The 12,225-nt window shown below is 40.1% G+C and overlaps 1 long non-coding RNA gene across 3 annotated transcripts in view; it reads right to left on the bottom strand.

Annotated features, from left to right (window-relative positions):
- LOC144294172 (uncharacterized) overlaps positions 1-12,225 on the bottom strand; it is a 206,293-nt gene that overhangs the window by 79,706 nt on the left and 114,362 nt on the right. The window lies entirely within an intron of this gene.

A 12,225-nucleotide genomic window follows, 5' to 3' on the forward strand; every position in this document is an offset into this window, starting at 1 on the left:
GGGGGGAAAAAATGTTCCTGGAAAGTCCAGCAAAGGAGTGGGGGAAGTAGGACAGGAAGGAGGAGGAAGTCAAATGAGATGCCATCTCAAGGAGAGACATGCAAAGAGTGGCCTTAGCCTGACTCTACAGGGAAGCTCTGGAATGTGAGTTATGTCCCGGAGTTTGTCCCCACTGGAGCTCAGGGAGCAGAACCTTCATATTCCTGCATCCATCAGTCACCAACTAAGAGCTGCTACAGGGCTAGAAGGGAGCTCTACACTCACAGTCCCTTCCAACTCTGAACACTTGAGCAAAGCAACTCCTAGAGCAGAGCACTGTCTGCCAAAGAACAGTCTCAGGGGTTGGCCATCGAGAAGGAAATCCCCACTGAACCTAGGGGATAGATGCACAGACATGGTGGTAGGTACCCAAGGGAGTCTGGGTACAGTGCCAAGTAACATCCACTTCAGTCTGCTTTTCCAGACACACAGTAAATGGCCCTTTCTCCTTTTACCTAGAAGGGGTTTGGGGAGGGACACACACATCTCCACATTTTGCACACTGCAGTCAAGGCAAGTCTGTAGGCTCTCTCTTATTCACAGCTCAGAATCTTGTTTCATGGCAATACACTGAGACTTCCAAGTATGTAGAAAAATCCACCCAGGTCCAAGGAAAAAAGGAAGTATGAATTAGTGACACACTCTCATTGGCTATTGCCCTTCAATCTCCCAGTCTCTCCTCTGGCAATTCCCTACTAGACTAGAAGAGTCTCTTTCACCACTGTTTTACCTGCAGGACAGAAAGTAGCTAACAAGAGTCAGGGTAGATAGGCAGTGTTGGCCCAACACAGGCATTTATAAGTTCCCTGCCCAGTGAGAAGTGTTTGGTTCAGTGTGCTACAGTGACTGCACTTCCACACCAAGAGGTGCCCTTTATCTCCTATTCTGTGCAGGGCCAGTGGCTGGCCCCATCCACTTCTCTTAGGGGTGACTACCTCCCCAAAACTAGACCAGACCTCTCATAACTTGGGAGGGGTTGGTGCTCAAGTGAAGGACAGCACATAGTTCAAAAGAGCCCTGTGTCCTTAAAAAGGAGAGAAGAGAGCGATCAACACAAATCTGGGACTTCAGCAAAGGGGCCAGGGAGAGCAGAGGTATGTGGAGAGTCTGGTTTGGGCCAGGGTGTCTATTTCTTGGGTTTAAAAATTCATTTTAGTAACTACAACCAAACATTGAGAGTGAGAGAGATCACAGAGGCAGATGGAGAGGGAGCAGGAGAAGCAGATTGGCCACTGAGCAGGGAGCCCAATGCAAGGCTCAATCCCAGGACCCTGAAATCATGACCTGAGCCAAAGGCAGATGCTTAACCGACTGAGCAACCCAGGTGCCCCACTTCCCATGGCTTCTAAGCAGCATCAGGAGCCCCACCATCTATGGCCCTGCTTGGCCAAGTGGGCTCCCAATTATCCTAGTTCTTGTCAGTCACTCTAGACACTGGATGACAAACAGGGCTCCTGCCTCTTGCCATTAACATCATACCAGGCTGGAGCATCTGTAAAGGCCTGTCTTGTCTTCCTGGCAACAGCACCTTGAGAAATCTCCCATGTCCAAGGCCTCCTACAGATAAACAGCCAGTGCCTGTCTTCCTGCTGGCTCTCTACTACGAATATTTTATTCTTCCTTTGCTTTTAAATGAGGTGTTTATAAAATGCTTCTAGCCGCAAAGGACTTTAAGTGCTTGAGAGCATGACCTGTATTGTTTTCATCTCTGCCCTGCCATAGCCCTCATGCCATCAGCCAGTGGCATTGCTCCCGGGGCAAGCCATGGTCTCTGCCCCATTCTGAGTAAGTGGAGTCATGGATCAAACTGACATCTTCTTAGATTATAATTCCATCTGGGGTTGAGAACACAGGGAAATAGGCATGATCATACACAACTGGTGTCAAGTACATTAATTTGCCCTCTCTAGAGGTATTTGGCAATAATTATCAATGCACCCTAGTGTGCATGCCCTTTGATCTCATAATTCCACTCTGGGAAATGTACCTACAGGAAAGCACAAAGTTTCACGTGTAAGGAGATTCTCATAAGGAAATATTTATGATACTGAAACCTGAAAATAGCCTACAAGTCCAATAACAGATAAATAAGTTTTATTATGTAAATCAAATATTTTGTAGACATTAAAAACCAATGTTTGAAAAATAATTATTGGTGTAGGAAAATGTTCACTTTATATATATATGTATGTAAAAATACATTTATAAATTGCAATTTTATCCTTTCAAAATGACAGATTTATGAATATACCAAAATGTGAGATTATGAATATTCATTTTTTATTGTTTCACAATTAGAAAAAATAAATATTATCAATTTCTTCACCAAAAAAAGTAAGCCTTTGAGTCAAGGACATCAAAATGCAGACATAATATGTACTTAATGGCCAATTACTGAGAAGCTCCTACATGGCCAGGCCCTGTGCTAGAAGCTGGATACTCTAAGATGAATAGAACTCCCCTTTTTTTTCTCCCCCATCTTTATTGAAGTATAATGGACAAATAAAAAGTGTATATATTTTAAGTGTACAATGTGATGATTTGATATACATGAATGCTGTGAAATGATCACCACAATTAAGCTAATTAATGCATCAGTCACTTCACATAGTTAACCATCTGTGTGTGTGCGTGTGTGTGTGTGTGTCTATTGAGAACACTTAAAATTTACTCTTTTAGCAAATTTCAAGTATATGGTACAGTGTTACTATAGTCACTATGCCTTGCATCAGATTCCTGAACTTAATCACCTTATAACTGGAAGTTTGCATCCTTTGGCCAACATCCCACCATTATCCCCACTCCCCTGGAAGCCCCTGGTAATCACCATTCTACTCTCTGATTCTGTGAATTAAATTTTTAATTCCATGCCAGGCATGCCCTCCCTATATCTTTATTCTACCTCCAGTCAGAGTCACTTCCCACAGTCCTACTGAGTGTGCAGTGGGCTACAAAACTTTGCTCCCTGGTTATATCTGATGGATGGGAAAGGACTCTAGATATGAGCTGAGCCAATCAGGTTCTCCCAGGAGTTTGGAATGGAACACACAGGCCTGCGAGCAGTCTCTGTTGAGTAGTACTCCTGAACAGCACCATTCAGCAGGGTCTGAAATGGCCTTTTTTTTGGCCTGAGGCCCTGAGTGTTAGAGGAATCAAGCCCAGCAAAGAGAAAAGTAGTGTCCAGAGAACACGGCACTTTGTAGGGAACTATGCAGTGAGCTGCTAGGTTGCCATCTCCTGCATTTGCATTCTGGAAAATGTCTCCTCTATTATCCTCTGTTTCACAAAAGCTTATTTAAATGGGCTTTTCCTTCCTGCAAAAGATGCTCTCTGATTAAAACCTCTAAGAGAAAGTTTCCTGAAACCCTTAGAGGATCACACAAACTTACCAGGAAGACCTCTGGTTATATCAAGACTGGGTCACACTCTGAGCCTTGCACAAGGCACATATGCTCAATAAATAATTGTTGGCTAAATGAATGTAGAAATGAAAAGCTGCCCCAAAGGGTCTACTCTGGCTGCCTGAGAGTCCTCATTTACCTGTCTGACATCCACAGCACTACAAGGAAAGTGGTCACATGGGCTCATGCACAGCTTGGATTCTTGCCTCAAACTTATTCCAGTAATCATTGAACACCTGTTTTCTTTGGCAGTCTGGGTTGCACTGAGCCATGCCAGTGGATATTAGAGTTCGTCTCTGCTCCCACTCTCTAGTGAATGATGGCTTTTGTGACAAGGAAAATGCTCAGTGTTCTCTTGAGTCCCATCAGCAGTCAGAACTGTAAGGATTGGAGCACAGAATCAAGCACAGATAGCCCACAAGTGAAGATTTAGTTCCTGGTTAACAGGAACAGGCTTCACAAGTAGTTTTGGAAATGAGGTCAAACCCATTTGTTTCCAGATGGTCCCAGACTACAAAAAAATTCAAAGGGTAATGGAAAATTTTCAGGCATCATATGGACATTTATCATATCTAACCAGCACTTTGATCCCTGAAATGTTGGTTATATCTCTCATGAAAGTTAGCTGTCCCATATAAGTGGACTTTGTTTTTTTCAAAGTAAAGAAATACCTTTCTATTCAAGGATTCATAAGACATATCTCCCTTTCCAGAATAGTCATTCCTACCCTGTTGCTATCACAATTCATTTATATTTACATATATACATATATGCACATATAAATATATTAGCATATATGTGTACATACACATACATGTATATATGAAACACTTATATATTAGCTTATATATTAGCATTATTTTTCTTCTTCATATTATTTATTTAACAATATTTATTGAACACCTACTATTTGTCAAGCTCTCTTCCAGACACAGAGATAGAGGAGTGAGTAAAACAAACTACTTTCACAGAACATATATTCTAGTTGGCATCTAGATGGAGAAAGACAATAAACAAACAAAAAGAAATATATACATAATGAGGGAGAAAAATCATTCAGAATTATGTAGATACAAAGTTCCCCACGTGAGAGGGAATTGCTATTTTATATAGGATACTCAAGGAAGACCTCACTGAAATTGTGACATCTGGGGGAGATCTAAAGGAAGTAAGGCAGTCAACTCTGAATATATCTGGGGAAAGAACATTCTGGGCAGAGAGAACAGCAAGTGCAAAGGCTCTGAGGCAAGAGATGTTTGGAGTGGAGTGTTTTAATGTTCCTGTATTTTAGAAAAAGGAAGGAGTGGAGTGAGTAAAGACAGGAAGATAGAACATGAAGTCGTAGATATGTATGCAAATACTTTCTACCAGACTATGGATTCTAAAAAGCAAGGACTATGTCTTATTCATATTTATTCCCTGCCTAGCTCTTCCTACAGGTCCTGGCACATAAGAATGTTTTAATAAATGTTAATTGTAGTTATAAATGAATGCATAGTTTACTTATGCTTTGTGTCATGTCTAGTGCATTGCTTTAACTATTATGAAGTAAAGAAATTTAATTTAGCTTTCATTTCCTTTAATACTGAACCAGGTTTAATTCCTGAGGCTGAAGATATAACTCTATTTAGATTAGGAGTGGCTGGTGGCTGGATGGTTGGGTGGATGGACAGAGCAATAGACTCATATATACAGATTTCAGATTTGAGCAAAACCCTAGAACCTGGCCATGATGCATCTGTATACATGACCATGATCCAATGAGCTTCTCAGTTTATCCTTGATCTGTATATTTGCAATTTTAACAATCAAGTGATACAGTATGAGGAATGTCAGTCACTAGCATAAATAGGTGAGATTATGGTTGCTAAAAGCACTGCTATCTCAAGTTCAAGAATGTTGTACTGTTGTCACTTGAATATAAGAGGTGTTCTGGGCATCTTTATCTCACTAGCCTTGAAAGGTTATCACTCTGACTCAGTAATTCTGATTTGTCTCCCAATTTTATCTCATGTCTTTTTTTTTTTTTTTTTCACATTCCTGGGTGATTTATAGGTAGCTTCAGTCTGTGTGTTCCAGCATAACACTAACAGGTAGGGCTCTGCTGACTTAATTGTGCATAGGCCTCCATAAATGCACCATAGGCCATTGGAACCCACCAGGTTCTTGACCAAGGTTTCTTCCCTTGTTTCTTTTGTCTTGGTGCTGACCAAGCTTAAGATCCTCCTTAACTAATATGGTTCAAAATTGTTAAATTGAAGTTAAACAAGTTTTAAGTTAGTTTTTAAATTTTTGTTTCAGGGTTTCAAGAAGAAAACAGTTGGCTCTTTGTACATAAATAAAGTCATTCCCTTCTATGAAACTGGGGAACACATTTACCCGTGTAGTTATTCAACAGATCTAAGGACATTCATTGACATGTTACACTAGACTGTGAGTTCTTTTTTTTTACTATTTTTTTTATTTAAATTCAATTTGCCAACATAAAGTGTAACACCCAGCGCTCATCCCATCAAGTGTCCTCCTCATTAGACTGAGTTCTACTAAAGGTGTCGGAAACGAATACAGTACATTTTCCTTTACAGATAATCTTGGAAATACCTCCTCTGTTTCATATAGGATAAAATTCTAATCTGTATCCTTCACCAAGTATTCATTTACACCATGCTGTGTATCATAGAAGCTCCCTCCCAAACATGACTAGTGTCCAAATACAAGACTTTCAAAAAATTTCTCTGGACTTTGAGTGCTAGGGAAAGTGTGTTTTCTGCATTACTGGTCTACTTCTTTTTATTGGACACAAGAACCATACAAACTAGATGAACTGGATTTTTTGGCTTTTTTGCCTTGTTTGCCTTTTGTTTGTTTACCTTGTCTTTTATGAAATTCAAAGCCTGAGCATTAAACCCTATTTCATTACCTCTTATCCTAGTTTTCTGGTATAATTACCTAGTTTTCTGGTATAATCCTGACACTACATGATTTCTGATCTTCATTTAGCTTTATTTCAGCTTTCCCATTGTTATAAGTTTTACACTCATGTTCAGGGAAATTTAAGAATGACTCTATGAAAAATAGAAAAAAAAATATGGTTAATAAGCAAAGAGTTATGCAATGTACTGCACTAAAATGTGGGGTTGTGAGTCATATGGACCTGAACTCAGCTTCAACAATTACTAAAAGCGTGAACTCGATTGAGTAAAATGCTTAAATTTTCTGAACTTTCGTTTTTTTGTCTGATAAATAGGATGTTGATGATAAAACACCATAAGGTTTAAATAAGAATTCACACAGAAAATGCTTAGAATCTGATCTAACACCTTGTAAATATCCAATAAATGATATCCCCATGTGAACAAATAAAAGCAATTAAGAAGCTACTTTGATTTATATAATGTGTGAAAGTGTTTCTTGAATATGGGAGAGTAGCTAAAAGTTCCCACTTGGTAACTAGTTTATATGGGTTTAAGTCTCAGCTCTATTCTGTAACCTCAGGCAAGTTCCCCTAAAGTTCCCTCTTTATGCCTCAGTTTCCTAACATTAAATGAAAGTGAGACCAATGTCTACCTCACAGGGTTATTTTAAGGAGGTAACACAGTACAGGTGCTTTAAAAAGTGTCTGGCATACAGTAACCACTCAATAAATCCTTCTACCACTGCTACAACTGTAATAATTAATAATAATAATAATAATAATAATAAGTAGTAGTAGTAGTAATAGTAGCAACTGCTGACTCCTAGATTCAAACTACAATTTCAGAAACATCTACTCCATTTTGGCCCCAAGAAAAACCTAAAACAATAAACACAGAAAACTGACACACAGATATTTTTCCTGGGTTTGTTTTTACTTACACATTAGGAGCTTTTTCGATAATAACACAAGAGACAAATATTTGTATGGAAATCCATGAGCAACATAAGCCCAGAAAAGTACACATTACAACTTCTCTATGACAGAAAGAAATTGTTGGGGAAGATATCTCTTTCATATATGTATCTCTTCTAGAGACAAGGACCAAGTAAACTGAAATAGTCACACATCTCATCATTATTGAGTCCTTGTGTTTTTATTTCATTTTACTCTTTGTTCTATGTTTTCATTTTTAGCCACCATGGCTTTAGATCCTTAGGGTAAGCCAAAAAAGAGAGCAGGACACGTATAGTTATTATCAATAATAAAGTGAATTGACTATCTTGGTGCCATGCAACTGGTAAGTGACTGGCATGGCTTTGAAGCCAACTATCTCCTTTCTTCAAACTATGCACATTGCCCTAAGCCAGACATCCACACCAGAGCAGTTTACATCTGCAAGAAATTCCACAGCAACCACCGGTACATCTATAGAGAATACTCCAGGGACGCCTGGGTGGCTCAGCGGTTTAGTGCCTGCCTTCGCCTCAGGGGTCCCAGGATCTTGGGGTCCCAGGATCGAGTCCTGCATCAGGCTCCCTGCATGGAGCCTGCTTCTCCCTCTGCCTATGTCTCTGCCTCTCTTTCCCTTGGTGTCTCTCATGAATAAGTAAATAAAATCTTTTAAAAAAAGAGAGAATATACTCCAGATGCTTCAATTTCAGCGTCATCTTTCTTCCAGAAAGGTGCCCCACTCTGTACATCTCAGAAAAGCAGAACTTTGGGAGAACAGGGTGCCTCTTTCCTTTTGTTCCCTGTGCATCTTGTTTCTAGAGCCCTGTCATCCCTAAACTGTCCACTAAGCACCATCTTCATCCTTGGTACTTAGGATGGAAAACTGAAGCACATAATCACAGGATTAGAAACAGTTGAATATAGGGATGCTGAAAAACCCTTTAGAACAAGTTGCCAAATCATTTTACTTTGTTGAAATCTTTTTTTTCTCTCTTTATTTGAACCCTTCTGAATTATAAGAGAAATGTAATTAAAACCAGGATTTTCTCTTCTCTAATGAATAGCTTCTGCTGTCTAAGAAAAAAGGAGAGCCTCAAAAAGATACCTGTGGCTATTCTAGCCTTTGGGTGGAGGGAAAGACTTCTGCTGCCATCCAGACCCAGATTGCTTGGAAACTAACCATGCACATGGGTTAGGATCTGGGCTGGTTATTAAGCTACTGTCTCTCAAAGCCACCCACCCTTCTGTTTCCTGGTTTATAATTCTGAGGCTGGACTCCACAGATAAATTCTCCTCTGCCATCTGGCTTCCTGTTAGGATCTGCCAATAAAGGGTGTGAAAGAGAGACAGCAACCCTGGAGGAGGAAGAAAGGATTTGCTCCTTGCTGCTTGCTTCCTGTGCTACCAGTCACCTGAGCAATGGCTCACCACCCCAGCAGCAGCAGTAGGTCCTGGTCTCTTTTTTCCACGTCTAATCCCAGCTTCCAGGTTCTACTAACCCCAACCTCTTCTCTCTGCTCCTCCTGCCCAAGGGTGGTAGATGGTACCTGCAGTTACTACAACTTTCTCCAGTTACAGTTCTCCAAATGCCTGTTTAGCAATTCAATTCCCTAAGTTAAATTATCTCTTTAAAATAAGTGGTATGGTTGGTTCCTCATCTCCTAATGAGACATTGCATTCTGCAATACAGCTACAGATCAAATTGGTGAAATCCAGTACCTTCCATGATACATGACTTCACTGACGGCATAAATAAAGAACTTGGTAAATAACTTTGGGAAACGTTGGGCTGAACAAAGACAGCCTCATTTACTGCAGCATTTCTCAGAGCTTTCGATCTCCTAATATGTTTGTGAGTCCCGAGTTACAAACTTCAGCCAGCCCCCTAGATCACATTTGATTCATCTTTTCATTTATCCGCTATCTATACATCTAACTAGATAGTTACATTCCTTCAAACCTCTTCCTCCCTCTTCCTTCCTCCCACTGATACCACCCTAGTCCTAGTTCTCATTACTTCATCTGTCAGCCTCCAACCTGACCACCTTGCCTTTCCCTTCACCCCACACCCCCACCCCCAGTTGGCTGAAAATTTCAGCCAATGCAGTTACATTTAAATGGTTACGTAAGTACATACATAACAGCTTCTATGTTTCCTCTTGGCTTGTAAAGCCTCAAATATTTAGTCTCTGGCCCTTTAAGAGAAAGTTTGCTAACCCCTGCTTGACTCCCCTGTCAGATGCAAGTATCCTAAATCACTTATATTTTGTGTGATATCTTCTCACAAGTTGTTTTTTCTTGTTTAGCCTGAATGTTTATAAAACCATGAACAAAATTTAAAAAAAAAAAAAAAAAACATGAACAAGGAAAGTCATCTCACAAAACATTCTTACTCGCTCAAGTAGGGAAGTGACGCCCTTCTTTTAGGTTTTGGAAAAGAATGACTAATTTTGTCAGAGCAGAATCACCAGGCAGGAAGGGATAGGTACAGACAGGGATATGCTGACAAATGTTTAACAACAGGCTTTCCAGGAAACACTGAATGGGAGGAAAGAAGCCCTACCCTGTAGTATTTGCTGATTTCTATGCTGTAAAGACTCCCACCCTGCTGATTTCAAGTTACCAATGTGACATCACTGGACACAGAGTTGGGGAAAGACACATCATGGGCTTTCACTCTAGAATGCCAGGAACAGGGTGGGAACCAAGGCAAAAAGAGAAGGTCCCATTTCTCTGAGTCTCCAGACCCTGACGCCTGAGAGGAAAGACTGATCACCTAGAGTAGTAATTGGAGTCAAGTCCACAGCTGATCCTTGGGGCCAGTCTGAGGTTTAAGAAAGTATGTTATCTGCTCTCTTTACAATGTCATTTCTTCCTGGGAGCTGGGGAGGTCCACCTTATCCCTAAGCCGAAATTCCTTCAATTTCTGCCACAATAAGAAATGATCTTAAGAAATAAATCAAGGGGGGGGGGTTGCCTGGGTGGCTCAGTGGTCGAGTGTCTGCCTTCGGCTCAGGGTGTGATCTGGAGTTCCAGGATCGAGACCCACATCAGGCTCCCTGCATGGAGCCTGCTTCTCTCTCTGCCATTCTCTCTCTCTCTCTGTCTCTCTGTCTCTGTGTGTGTGTGTGTGTGTGTGTGTGTGTGTCTCATGAATAAATAAATAAAATCTTTTAAAAAAAGAAAGAAATCAAGAAAATATAAACGTATCTAGATGCTCCATGGGCCAAATGCCTGACATCAGACCTTTTCCTATAGTCATATTTCATTAGGAAGTAAAAAAAGGAAGAAAACCTGAGGACGTACTTGTCAGGACAGGCATCAGAAACAAGAAATTAGAAGGAAGGGAACTAACCTCTCTCAAGTGTCTGCTTCTTGCTAGACAAGAGATTCAGAGATCCTTGAACTTGGAAGAAATAAAAGTCACCTTTTTTTCACTATTCCTTAACTAATATCTAGCATTTTCTTCATTTATAAATGGCTGCAAACCCACAATATGGCTTTGTCAACAACAGAAATTACAGATATTTTCATGTTTTAATTTGTCAGATAAATTAAAATATCGTTCATGTGCTTCACTACTTCAAAATTATAATACTTACAGACCCTTGGCTTGATCTTTTAATTCTTAATATATTAACAAAGAAATACATATTGTATTCCAACATAAACTTGCTTTAAAATTTTTTTGGTAACTGCAATATAATTGGCTTATTTTGTAATTCTATATTTTATTTTATGAATTTAAAATAATTTTTCCGAGAAGTCCATTAGGCTTTATGAGAGTGCAAAAGGTTGAGCTCTTCCACCAAATCATTCTAAATATGTTAGTCCATTTAATCCCCAAGAGGGGTGGATAGGTTTTATGGTTCCCTTTTCACTAATGGGAACACTGAGTGTCAGAAGAGTTGCATGACAATTCCAAGCTCAGTCTGCCATTACCTGACAGACCCAGCAATTGAACCCCACAAAGATAAAGAAGAAAAAAACAAATAAAAATTAAAAATTTGCTGTAAAGTCTCTACTTTTTAACAATTGAGTAGTTTCATTTAAAAAATACAAAACAATAAGGAAAGGACAAACAGCTTCAGTAAAATGATTTGTGACTAAAAGTGATACATCATATTGTCTTTACCTATGTAACCAACAATGAACATTTAGGTTGTTTCCATGTCTTGAATATTGTAAATAATGGGGCAATGAGCATAGAGGTGCAGGTATCTCTTTGAGATAGTGATTTCATTTTCTTCAGTTATATACCCAAAAGTAGGATTGCTGGATCATATGGCAGTTCTATTTTTAATTTTTTGAAGAACCTCCATATTGTTTGGTGGCTGCACCAATTTACACTCTGAATTCTGATTATTCTGAATTCTTTGCCAGAGAGTTCACATATCTCCATTTCTTTAGGGTTTTCTGTTTTTGTAACTTTATTAGTTTCCTTTGGTTGTGTCATATTTACCTGATTCTTTGTGATTCTTGATTCCTTGTATTGGTATCTGTACATTTGAATGAATAGTTTCCTCTTCCAGACTTTATAGGTTCACTCTGACAGAGACAGTCCTGCACCATCTGTTCAGTTTGTCCTGAACAGGTCAGTTGGTAGTGTCTGTGGGCAGACTGGGGTTGCTGTCAAGGTTTCTAGTTGGCTGAGGCCACTGCCTGTGCTCCAAGGTTAGCTGGGGTGCTGCTAACTAGGCTCCACAGTCAGGTGGGGCCACCAGCAGGGTTCTGCAATCACCTCTGGTCAGGCAAGGTCACAGGGTGTTTCTCTAGCAGAGTGGTGCAACGAGGTTGGACTATGTGGTTAGGCAAGCCCATGGGCTGGGGTCCATATCACTTCTGGTCAGGTGTGGTCTTAGGCTGTGCTCCCCAACTGGACGGTACTACTGGCTGGATTCCATGTTCAGACAGAGC

Source organism: Canis aureus, chromosome 22, assembly GCF_053574225.1.
Source record: "Canis aureus isolate CA01 chromosome 22, VMU_Caureus_v.1.0, whole genome shotgun sequence".
Classification (NCBI taxonomy): Eukaryota; Metazoa; Chordata; class Mammalia; order Carnivora; family Canidae; genus Canis; species Canis aureus.